Here is an 11,915-nt window from a genome sequence, read left to right as displayed (position 1 = left end):
CACACTGAATTATGTGTTGAAAAAGAGTTAAAAGATATTTTAAGAACACATAATGACTCGGTGGATTTAAGACGTTTAAAATTTACGACATTCCTACGAAAAGTTCGTAATATAAGACAGGAAGTAATGTTGTAGAATGGAAAAGGTAAAAAAAATAACTATTTTTTAAAACACGGCTATGCACTATGTGCACAGACAGTCTTAAGCCTAGATAAAATGTGGAGGGGAGTTCTTATTACAAAACGACAGGCAGAGCGTCCCCCATTGTCGCGGCTTCCTTCGAAGGTCGGAGGACCCGCAGCTAAAATGTATGTGGTCAGAAACACCGCGTTGACTCACGGGTCGCAAAGTCCACGGCAGCAAAATCCCATAACACCCTTCAAGAGGCGGCGAGGCATCTCGTACAGTAGTTATTTGAGAGTGAATTTATTCCTCGCTCCTCATGACACGTTATCCAATTGATCTTCCTGCTTCTGGAGTGTCTACAGCGAGTATGAGGGAATGCCGAAACATTACATCTTAGTTTTGTTCTGCTCTCCGTTCCGCACCTTCAAGGACCCACTTCTTATCTGTGGTAGTCGAACACCTGCACTTCTTCGATGTCATTTTCGCGACGGATTTATGTACTGTGCTTATGCTTTATTGAGAAAATACGGGAATTTTTCGAAGTGTATAGGGATGAAACGATTATCTTAATAACCGATAAAACAATTCCAGATATCGATTATTACGTACCGGCTGACACTTCATTGCAAAATGTTTACGGGGTTGTCTGTTATGACAATCGCTTCCGTTTTTCGAATGTACCGAACACATGAGGTTTCTTCGATAAATAGAAGTTGACAACACGATCGAATTACAAAGGTTCAAATAGTGAGACTCGACTGCATGTAACTGCATAGGCAGATTTTCGGTCCCTGCAAATAATTGTATCGCAACTAAGGACATTATAGCGACACGAACGTCAGCCGGGTAAATAAGTCGTACACTAAGTGGACATCCAGCGGACGCAGGTAAACACTTCCTGTTATACCTGCCTCGGTGTAAACACGGAGGACAGCAGAAAGTGCCCTACGACCACTAGCTGGACTTCAGAGCAGGAAACGGCCGGGGTCCCCGGTGGTCTAGTGGTAAGGTGTCTGGAACGTTCCAGCGCCTCGGCTGGGGCTGTTCGCCCCAGCCGGGCCGGGGTTCTATCCCCGGCCGGCGCTGGAATTTTCAGATTTCCGAACACTAGTCCCCACCTCTGCCCTGGTATGTGGCGCATGCCGGGTACCCCCGTGGGGTCCTTGCTTCGGATCCCACGTGGAGCTTACTGCCACACTACAAACTAAACCTGATTATGCTGCTGCAAAAATTTTAAATCACACACTTGCTTAACCAGACTTCATCTACATATATTTTAAAGTACTTAATATACCTCACTATCAAAAGAAACTGCATGGTATCATTAATATTTGTAGGATTACAACTACGAAATAAAAACCTTGCAAAAAAATATATATATCTTGTTTTCCTTCGTGTGCTGAATACTACTGAGGTAAATACCCAAACATCTGCCATTTTCTTGTAGTGAACAGCCAATATCCGAAAAAAAATTATAATACTGATTTATATATTACATACTGTATTTCACACGTTCTCAGTGCTGAAAAAGCAGTAATTATTTCAAAGTCATAAGAAAATGCAAAATATTATATCAATAGCAAAACACAAGACAACAATGTGTTCTTTTTAGTATCATGATTGACTATGTGATAAATAAATTCTATAGATGAAATCGTTTCGTAAAAGTTTACAATACCTTTTGAAAATACATTGTTTTCACTAATTGCATTTTCAGAAACGAACAGAGGCCTATTTTTCTCAAATTATTCTAGTGTCAAAATGAGATGTTTGATTTCACACAGGTCACTAATGAGACAAACTCTTTTTTTTAATGACAAACGATATTTCTCGTTGTTTTATGTGAGCTGAATGCTGAATCAAAGAGATAACACTTAACATTAATAAGAGGAATTTCTTGGCGATTTTACTAACACGTCCATTATTTCATATAATATTTCGATTAATAGTTATATGACAACCTCTCTGCCTCTACGTTTTGTAAAAGTATCTTGTGGATCAGAAAAGAAATTATATTACTACCTCTACAAGTTAAGTCTAGTTGAATGAAAGAGATTGTAAAGGCCGTAGCCGAAGATGTAGAATGTTACATTCTCTGCAAGGCGTTTGCCATCAGTAATGAGCGAAACTGTAAAATAAGGAGAAGGGATGACAAACGTCTATTATTGTTGTACTATTATATCACTAACGTTGCATTGCAAGAAACTTACTTACAGTTCCCCTTGCTGTTCAAAATTATTTAACCCACAATACCGTGCGATTATTTTGGTACCATTTAATGTAACAGTAGCCCCGACACCTCACTGCGCAGAGGAAATTGAACCTACATTTCGTATTTTTGTTAATTAGAGAGACTGTCTGGCAGTATGGCTGTTTCTTTTACTATTAAATTCCGAGCCACATATCCATTTTTAATGCTTAAAAGTGCGGACAAAACTTTTAGTAATACTAAATTACAAAGAGGGAATGATGAATGTAGCATGCTGCATACATAAATGTCACTGGAGATGTAGTTTGCATTTTATGTTACGAGAACAGAACTATTTTGTAACGCGTGAAATACACAATGATACGGTAACAGACAAACCGAGCAGTGATGCCATAGTCTGTTTTGTAATAATAGTGTAAAGGAAGAAGTAAACAGCAACTAGACATTTAAGTCACTCAATTTTCGCGGCCATTTTGCGGTTCATCACTTTGCTGCAAGGTGTCACTACCAGTCCCTCACACAGTCAGTTATCACTTCGCTGCTAGGTGTCGCTACTAGTCCTTCACACACTCAGTTATCACTTCGCTGCTAGGTGTCGCTAATACTCCCTCACACAGTCAGTTATCACTTCGCTGCTAGGTGTCGCTTCTAGTCCCTCATAGACTCAGTTGTCTATAGTGCAGGGCTTCGCTACCAGAGGGCTCTATCAGCACCGGCGAGGACTCACTCTGTCGGCGTTTGCTGCTTCACTCCTCAACATCTATGCTAGCTGACGTGACTGCTAAATCTTCAGACTAAACGAAAAAATAACACAAATACCAAATAGGGCAAATAGTGATAAGTGCGAATACTACCGAACCATCACTTTCATACGTCCTGGCTGAAAATACTGATCCAAAATATTTACAGAGGAATGGAACACATTAGAGAAGACGAGCTAGACGAAAATCGATTTTGTGAGAACACACTAGCCGCTAGAGATCGGTTGAAGAAATTCAACCCCTATTTATAACATCCATAGATGTAGAAAATAACTTCTGACAGTTTTGACCAGAACATACAGTTTGAATTTAAGATGCAACCACCGATAAAATACAGTGAGCGGCATGTTATCTAGAACTCGGCCAGAAATCAGACAGCAGTTGTAAGACTTAACAGGAAGCTAATAGTTGAGAAGTGAGAGAGAGAGAGAGAGAGAGAGAGAGAGAGAGGGGGGGGGGGGGGTTCTAGCCCCAGCTTCCATGTTATTCACTTTGCATACAGAGTGTTTCACACGTCATGCCACACACTTATCGAGTCTGTAGAGGGGACCTAGCTGATGAAGTTTTACATAGGAATCGATGTCTGGAAACGTCATCCAGCGACGCTACAGAGTATATAAGTTACAGGCGCTGCAGTCTGTAAAATATGTGTATACAGGGAGATCCAATTTTCTATGACGATGGAGATGGATAAATGTATCAATTTGAGGTTACGTCCATATAACGGAAAATTAGAAGAGAATACATCCCTGTTACGTGTAACAGTATGTTCCGGTAGTGTTGTAGCTAAAATGTAGGGCAGCAAACTTTCAGAGGTGGTAGTATGGACCGAAAGAAGAAAGCAATGTGCCGTACACATGGGCTGTAAAATGCATACCTTAAGAGCTGTGAGGACTTGTTCATCTTCGCTAGCATAAAACATGTGTCCACTATTGAACAAGTGCTCATAGCCCCTCAGGTACGCATTTTGTGGCCCATGTTTACCGGACATTTTTTCTTACTTTGATCCATACTACTACCTTTGAAAGTTAGCAACAACAGTATCAGTACTTGTATTCCACCGTCAGAGGTGTGATAACGATTTTCCCTTTTAACTTTCGACTCATCCGTTTCCGGTACTGGGGCCCTTACCTCAAATAGATACATAATAACGGCATCACACACTATTTACAAACATTTGCCGGAGCTGGCACCTGTATTTTGGTGCTCCGTAGCGTCGTTAGATGACGTTTGCAGGCCTGAGTTACTATGTAAAATTGCCAGCTCTAGAAATGTATAAAGACAGCAACATACGAAACGGACGGGAAATTCGGGAAATTAATCGAAGATAAAGAAGAAATAGAAGTTGTTTCCAAATCAAACTTTCATTTTGCTGCTGCTGATTTCAAATTTCGTGGCATTTATTCGCTCTGAAGAGGATCGTTCAAACGATGGTCGAAATGTCGTTATTTTGGTTGTTTCACTGTTTTATAATGACATAGCCTAGTACCCAAAATGATTTTCTTCAAGTTGTTTGTAGGAATTCTATCGCTTCTCTCCGATATTTTCAGTATGATATTAGTATTTTTTCCTACACCTAGCAACTTTAGTAGTGCTTGAAATGACGGAAAGGTGCTTCGTTTTAATGATAACGATATACAGGATAATTCAGCCATGTTTCTGCGAAGTTGCACAACGCCGAAATCCTGAAAGACATCCGTATATTTCGAATGAGGTTCAACAGCTGTAGGTAGGAGACGAGTTACTGGCAGAAGTAAAGCTGTGTGGGCGAGGCGTGAGTCTTGCTTGGGTAGCTCAGATGGTAGAGCACTTGCCCGCGAAAGGCAAACCTCCCGAGTCGAGTCACGGTCCAGCACACAGTTATAATCTGCCAGGAAGTTTCATATCGGCGTACACTCCTCTGCAGAGTGAACTAATTCTGGAAACAGCTGTACAGGTACTGGAGAGATACAGGACGTTCCAAAATTCCCGTTAAAAACTTCTAGGGAACTGAGTGACGATATTTAGAAATGGAATCCATGTATGGAAACGTATATCCGTGCTACAGCCGTATAAATACATCTTTGCTAATGTAGTAGTAATTCCAGCAGGACACTGCGACACCCCACAAAACCACAATTGCTACAGAGTGGCTGCAGGAACACTGTTCCGAAGTTAAACACTTCCGCTGGCCACGAAGCTCCCCAAACATCCTGTACGTTTCCTGTAAACTGTATAGCATTATCGAGCATATCTGGGATGCCTTGCAACGTGTTGATCAGAGGAGATCTCTAATCGCTCGTACTCTTAAGGATTTATGGGCAGCTCGGCAGGATTCATGATGTCAGTTCCCTCCTGCGCGACTTGAGCCATTAGTCGATTCCATGCCACCGCGTGTTGAGGCACTTCTGCGTGCTCGCGGGGGCCCTACACGGTATTTCTTTGGCTCTTCAGTGTAACAAATTACTTGTCAAAGTGACAGCGTTACCAACATGTTTTCAAATGGTTGTAGCACACGGTACGTTGCCGGAGATGGGTTACAATTTAAAATACGAGTATTATGTACTCAGTCCCCTCTACAAGTTCTAGCAGTTAGTGATGGGAATTACGGAACATCCTGTACGTTTCCAGTAAATTGTGTGGCCGTTGTCGTATTATATCTGATATCTGCGAATACATTTCATAATTCGTGACAGATCGTCAGGCGCGACTGCAGACGTCCGCAGCGTTTACCCAGGGGGCGTCTTGGCTACGGCAGCTCTGACGCCCACGAGAATAACCGGAGGTAGAGAGCGCAGCACGGCTAGTTTGAAGGACATTTTCAGCTAGTGTTGCCAGAGGTGTCTCTTTTTAGAGATACGACGACTCGCCGCACGTAAGCTGTAAGCGCAAAGCCAAATGCTAACATTTCGAAATACACTATCCTATCAGTAAGTGTACAGGCACCTATTAGTGGACATTAATATGCAGTGTGTCCACCCTTTGTCTCTATGGCGGCTTGAACTCTGCGCGGGACACTAAGTGAGGTGCCTGACGACAATTTACGCACCACACACGGAGATAGTATCTACGTGTTTGTCTTTGTACATGCCAGGCAATACATTGCTCAGCAAGATTGCCACGTCTCTCACAAATTTTGAACGTTTGGAGCACAATGGGCGGGTTCTTTAAAGCAGGTCGCGATTTTGACGATGTAACGAACCAACTGAACTGAGTTTGGTTCGATATTCGTCAGGATCCGTTATTGACTTATCAATTGGTGAAGCTCTTTCTCTTGAATTAATCATACAGTTTTTCTGCAACTGTAATCATTCATTTGCCCCTACACGTACATCACGTGTATCGATTTCCATCGCACTGGGGTAGTTCCTCCGGGATACGTTTAATTTCCTTAGTGTGTAAATATATTTGGAGCATGTCATTCAGAAACGTTTGAAACTAAATAGAGGGGAGCGGGTTGTTGTTAGGAGAACAGAATGTATTAGACCCGCGGATCATGTGGTGTTATTGGCAGAGAACGAAAGAAGTATGACTGAAATGTTCAAAGAATTAAACAAGAGACGTGAGTAAATTGGAATGAGAAATAATAAGAAAAATGCAAAATGTCCGGTGGTAAGAGCACGAAAAGTAAGTACGACTGTAATGTTAGGAAGGATGATACAGAACAATTTAGTGTTTTTAGATAACTGCGACGCCCTATTATGGACGACATTGGAAGTAATAAGGAGGTGAAAACACGTATAGCAATTGCCAACGAGACGTTTCATAAAAGGAGGCTTTTATGTGGGTGCGTTGATATTGGATAAAATAGGCAGGCGCAGTAAGAAATGAGGTGGTGTTAAGTGGAAGAACAGAGAGAAATTTTAAAGGTAGCAGGATGAGGAAACACAATTGGCATGGACACTAAATTAGAAGAGATTGTTTATTGATGGTATGAAGGAAATAGTGAATGAAAGAAGAAGAAGAAGAAGAAGACGATGCAGAACATACCAGGTGGTGGACAGCGTAAGGACAGAAAATAGTTGTGAGAAAAGAAGAGGGTAACAAATGATGGGACTGCATGGAGAGGTACATGTGAAGACCTGCCCTAGGGCATAACACTCATGATGGCGGCGATGGTGGTGGTGGTGGTGGTGGTGGTGGTGACGACGACGATGACGATGAAGATGAGACTTATTTAGGACGTTTTCCAAGACGCCCATTTTCTTGTAATCGAAATTTAAACAAGAAAATAGGCAGCATATAATCTGTACTCTACAAACGACTGTGAACTGCATGGCAGATGGAACTTGCCATTATACCAGTTACTAGGACTTATTCCCACTCCACTGACGCATGGAGCGTGCGAATTGTGACTGCTTAAAAGCCTCTGTGCGTGCTGTGCTTAGTCTAATCTGGTCTTCACGCTTCCTGCAATACCGCCCACATTGCCGCGGTAAGTGGAAGAATTTGTTTTCCGACACATGTCGCCATGTAACAGTCGCTCATGGCGATACATTAAAGAGTTCTCTGTCTCCCTGTCAGAGAGCCAGTACCCGGCATCACTCTAACGAAATAAAGACGCAATTTCTGTGTGCCGCATTTGAAGGTGAGTCTGTAAAGGCTACAAAACTAGTTAATGGAATTAAAAATATTTCAAAGAGTGAGTTGTTGCAGTTTTCCATTTTTATATTCAATACACAAGTCACAGGCTCTAGATCCTCAGTGGATATGCTTAATCGGTTGTGATACTATTTGAATTGTTGAGCGCGTGATGTGTCCCTCCGAGATAAATTTTGCCTGGGCTTTAAGTGACTCACCGGTCAGCATTTACAGAGCTGCCAACTACATCTCGCATATTATTATGCTCAGTTTTAACCGCAGCTAAGGGAAGCGAACGCAGATCGAACGTGCATTCGCAGTCATTCCCTCTATTGACTACCATTCGCCTATATACAACATTTAAGGATTCCTCCGGAAATATTTCAAGTAAACTTTCTCTGGATATCTTACGTTTGTTTCCAAGCGCCTGCCAGTTCAGTTTCATCAGAAACTCTGTGACACTCTCCAACGGGTCGAACAAACCTGTGACCATTCGTGCTGCCCTTCTCTGTATACATTCAGTATCGCCTGGCAGTCGTATCTGATTATGATCCAAGAATCTCTAGCAATATTGGGGGATGGGTCCCACGAGTGATTTCTAAGCAATTTCTTTTGTACACATATTGTGTTTTCCTAGAATTCCACCAACGAATGGCAGCCTGCCACCATCTTTCCCTAAGACTGCGTCTATGTGACGGTTCCATTTCAAATCTCTAGAAATTTTTACACCCAGGTATTGGTGTGAGTTGAGCGATTGAGAATTTGACTCGCCGACACTATACCCGTAGGATAAGGTTATTTCGTTTTGTGAACCGAACAATTTATCATTTCGGGAACATTTGAACCAAGTTTTTTTTTTTTTTTGGTGGGGTTTAAGGGCGCTCAACTACTGAGGTCATTAGCGCCCAGTCACTGTTAGAGCACATGGAATCTAGTAAAACTCAAGGCGAGGGGGGGACACCAGGAAGACCTGACAAAGATGCAGATAAAATAAGTAAAAAGGTTAGATGTCTTTGGACAAGCCAGTCAAAGTTATAAAACGCAGGAGACGAGCAGCTGCTCGAGCGTCATCAGCTAAAATATCCGGTAAAGTATATGGCAGGGACAGGACAACACGAGATTGACTAAAGCGGGGACACGACAATAAAACATGGCGCACTGTTAATGCCTGACCACAAGGGCACTGCGGGGCTGGGTCACCGGAGAGCAGGTAGCGGTGGCTAAGCCGGCAATGCCCAATCCGCAACCTGGTCAGAAGGACCTCCTCTCGCTGAGATAGTCGGGAGGAGGTTGTCCAAGCAGTTGGGAGCGGTTTTACTGCCCGGAGCTTGTTTCCTTGGAGGGATGACCAAGCATCGCACCACAACGACACAAGCCTCTTACAAACATCCCCATGAACGTCAGATGACGGGACACAATGGGAGGCTGGCCGAGGCAGGAGGACTGCAGCCTCATTCCCAGGCACTCCTACACGTCCGGGAACCCACAGAAAGCTGACAGGAGAACCATCATCAGCGAAAGAATGGAGGGACTGCTGTATCCGTTGAATCAAGGGATGGACCGGATAGGGAGCTCCAAGGCTCTGAAGAGCACTGAGTGAGACTGAGCAGAGTACATACGATGAATGGCGGTGGCGGCGGGAATACTGAACGGCCTGATGGAGAGCAAAAAGCTCGGCCATAAAGCTCGAACATTGGTCGAGGAGCCGGTATTTAAAGGTGGCGGCCCCGATGACAAAGGCACAGCTGACACCATCGTCAGTTTTGGAGCCATCGGTGTAAATAAAGGTGTGACCGGCAAGTCGAGCACGAAGTTCGACAAACCGTGAGCAATACACTGCAGCCGGAGTACCCTCCTTCGGGAGTGAGCTGGGGTTGAGATAAATATGAACCGGAGCCTGGAGCCAAGGTGGTGTCGGGCTCTCACCCTCTCTGAAGGTGGTAGGGAGGGCAAAATCCAGTTGTCGAAGCAGGCGACGGAAGCGGACTCCCGGGGGCAGCAGGGCAGACACATACAACCTGTACTGACGGTCGAGAGAATCGGCGAAGAAGGACTGGTAAGAGGGGTGGTCAGGCATAGACAACAGCCGGCAGGCATACCGACACAGCAGTACGTCGCGCCGGTAGGTCAATGGTAATTCATCAGCTTCAGCATAAAGACTCTCGACAGGACTAGTGTAGAAGGCTCCGGTCGCAAGACGTAACCCCCGATGGTGGATGAAATTGAGACGGCGTAAGAGGGATAGCCGAGCAGACGAGTAGACGAAGCTCCCATAATCCAGCTTCGATCGGACTATGGACCGATACAAGCGAAGAAGGACAGTGTGATCAGCTCCCCAAGATGAACCACTAAGAACTCTGAGGATATTAAGGGAACGTGTACAACGGGCCGCCAAATAAGAGACATGTGGAGACCAACACAGTTTCCTGTCCAACGTGAGCCCTAGAAACTTAGTTGTTTCCACGAATGGGAGAACAACGGGACCGAGATGTAAGGATGGCGGAAGGAACGCTTTATATCGCCAAAAGTTGATACAAACCGTCTTCTCTTCAGAGAACCGGAAGCCATTTGCCACACTCCATGACTATAGGCTGTCTAGACAACGCTGAAGGCAGCGCTCCAGGAGGCATGTTCTCTGGGCACTGCAGTAGATCGTGAAGTCATCGACAAAGAGAGAGCCTGAGACATTAGGTGGAATGCAATCCATAATTGGATTGATCGCGATGGCAAAAAGGGCTACGCTCAAGACGGAGCCCTGAGGCACTCCGTTCTCCTGGAGGAAGACGTCGGACAATACGGAACCCACACGTACCCTAAACTTTCGATCCGTTAAAAAGGAATCAATAAAAAGGGGCAGGCGACCGCGTAGGCCCCACCTGTGCATAGTGCGGAGGATACCTCCTCTCCGACAGGTATCATAAGCCTTCTCCAAATCGAAGAACACGGCTACCGTTTGGCGCCTTCGCAAAAAGTTGTTCATGATGAATGTCGACAAGGTCACAAGGTGGTCAACAGCGGAGCGGCGGCGACGAAAGCCGCATTGGACATTGGTAAGTAGCCGTCGAGATTCAAGAATCCAAACTAACCGAGCATGAACCATGCGCTCCATCACCTTACAGACACAGCTTGTAAGAGAAATGGGGCGGTAACTAGAAGGAAGGTGTCTATCCTTCCCGGGTTTGGGTATAGGAACAACGACAGCATCACGCCAACGCATGGGGACCTGACCTTCGGTCCAGACGCGATTGTAGGTACGAAGAAGGAAGCTTTTGCCCGCTGGAGAAAGGTGTGCCAGCATCTGAACGTGAATGGCATCTGGCCCCGGAGCAGAGGACCGGGACAGTGCAAGCGCACGTTCGAGTTCCCGCATAGTAAAGGGGGCATTATAGGTTTCCAGATTCAGCGAGTGGAAGGAAGGTCGCCGAGCCTCTTCTGCCTCTTTCCTGGGAAGGAAGGCAGAGTGGTAATGGGCGGAGCTTGAAACCTCCGCGAAAAACCGGCCGAAGGCGTTGGAGACAGCCACAGGATCAACGAGGACCTCATTACCTGAGGTCATGCCACGTACCGAGGCGTGGGCCTTAATGCCCGACAGCCGGCGCAGGCCACCCCAGACGACAGAAGAGGGAGTAAAACTGTTAAAGGAGCTGGTGAAAGAGGCCCAACAAGCTTTTTTGCTGTCTTTGATGACTCTACGGCATTGCGCTCGGAGTCGTTTGTATCCAATACAATTCGCCAACGTAGGATGGCGGCGAAAGGTGCGTAAAGCACATCGTCGAGCACGGATAGCGTTTCTACAAGCCTCGTTCCACCAGGGGACGGAAACGCGACGGGAAGAAGAGGTAGTACGATGAATGGAACGTTCGGCAGCATTGATGATAACAGCCGTGAGGTATTCGACCTGACTGTCACAACTGAGAAACTCGTGGTCCGGAAATGCCGCCAGGGAGGAGTAAAGTCCCCAGTCAGCTTTCGGTATGTTCCAGCTCGAAGGACGTGGGGATGGGGTGTTGTGCAGGAGACGAACGACACAGGGGAAATGGTCATTCGAATAGGTGTCAGAAAGGACATACCACTCGAACCGACGGGCATGAGTGGTAGAACAGATCGAGAGGTCCGAGTGGGAGTATGTATGAGTAGAGTCCAAGAGGAAAGTCGAGGCGCCATTATTGAGGTAGACAAGATTGCGATGGTTGAAGACATCCGCCAAGAGTGAGCCTCTTTGACAGGATGCAGGAGAGCCCCAAAGGGGATGATGGGCA

This window comes from Schistocerca cancellata, chromosome 11 (genome assembly GCF_023864275.1).
Source record: "Schistocerca cancellata isolate TAMUIC-IGC-003103 chromosome 11, iqSchCanc2.1, whole genome shotgun sequence".
Taxonomy (NCBI): Eukaryota; Metazoa; Arthropoda; class Insecta; order Orthoptera; family Acrididae; genus Schistocerca; species Schistocerca cancellata.
Note: the sequence above shows the minus strand (reverse complement) of the source record.